Source organism: Pelophylax lessonae (assembly GCF_965119305.1).
Source record: "Pelophylax lessonae genome assembly, chromosome: 2".
Lineage (NCBI taxonomy): Eukaryota > Metazoa > Chordata > Amphibia > Anura > Ranidae > Pelophylax > Pelophylax lessonae.
In genome coordinates this window covers 36,683,466-36,684,883 of record NC_138769.1, presented here as the reverse complement: position 1 = coordinate 36,684,883, position 1,418 = coordinate 36,683,466, and the positions used below count along the sequence as shown (strand labels likewise).

Here is a 1,418-nt window from a genome sequence, read left to right as displayed (position 1 = left end):
TGAAGAATACCGATGTGCCTTATATTTCCTCTGCAATACTCTTTACGCTTCTGTCTTATGGTGTCATTTTGCTAACTTCAATATAAAGAGAGTTACCTTTAACATTAATAAGGGTTAAGATGGTGATAGTATATTTCTGATAGGAAATTACAGCTTCTGAAATGCTTATAGGGAAAACAATTGTATTTGGGTACATGGGGTATAGAAGTCAGGATCTGGCTAACCTCTAAAGTTCTCAGCGCCTAAACTGATGTGTCTCCCATTCCTTCTTATGAGGGGTCAGACCTTATGAGGTAGGCTTCAGTAGGGATGGATTCATTTTGGTTCTTGGTAGACATATCACTGGTAGCAGAATACGTCTGACTCCAAGACCTAGGAAGTGGCAAAGTTGTTGTTTGCATGCGTGTGATCGGGACTTTACAGCTGTCCTTACCAGGCACACAATGGATAGTAAACAGCATATACTTTTCTGAGTTGCACAGCACTGTGTAATGATATAGGTTGCTAAACCCCAGACTGAATCTCTGTAAAGGACAAAGTGACGGGTTCTCTTGTAATTGAAGTGTATACAAAGAGAGACATTTAGATCTTCTACTATTAGAATCCAGTGCTGAAAAGGACTTTCTCATTAATCAAGTTAACTTGTTTTGGTGAGGCTGTTCATAAATACCAGAACACCCAAAAGAAGAGGGGTCTTGAGAAAAGTCCAACTATCCCAAAAAGTAGTAGGAGCATCACACTAATGGTCAAAGTCCAAAATGGTGTATGAATAAATATTTAGTAGAAAGAAAGTCAAAGCGTTTTGGAGGTTTGGACACTCCTTCCTCTACTCCAGGGCTAAAATACAAGTTAAAAAAAAATATATATTATATAAAGTTCATAAAATGCATGTGTGTATATGTGTGTGTGTATGTATGTGTGTGTGTGTATATATATATATATATATATATATATATATATATATATATATATATATACACATACATGTGTGTGTATATATGTGTGTGTATATATATATATATATATATATATATATATATATATATATATATATATATATATATATATATATATATATATACACATTCCGTCGGGCCACTCTGCCATAAAGCCCCGACTGGTGGAGGGCTGCAGTGATGGTTGACTTTCTACAACTTTCTCCCATCTCCTGACTGCATCTCTGGAGCTCAGCCACAGTGATCTTTGGGTTCTTCTTTACCTCTCTCACCAAGGCTCTTCTCCCCCGATAGCTCAGTTTGGCCGGACGACCAGCTCTAGGAAGGGTTCTGGTCGTCCCAAACGTCTTCCATTTGAGGATTATGGAGGCCACTGTGCTCTTAGGAACCTTAAGTGCAGCAGAAATCTTTTTGTAACCTTGGCCAGATCTGTGCCTTGCCACAATTCTGTCTCTGAGCTCT

General features: G+C 37.9%; 1 protein-coding gene across 1 annotated transcript in view; it reads left to right on the top strand.

Moving 5' to 3' along the window:
* Positions 1-222, top strand: part of CREG1 (cellular repressor of E1A stimulated genes 1) — a 60,488-nt gene extending 60,266 nt beyond the window's left edge. Inside the window, exon 4 of the mRNA XM_082247015.1 lies at positions 1-222. This exon is cut by the window's left edge and continues 47 nt beyond it. The gene's annotated coding sequence lies outside the window, so the exon portion shown is untranslated.
* The last annotated feature ends 1,196 nt before the right edge of the window (positions 223-1,418 follow it).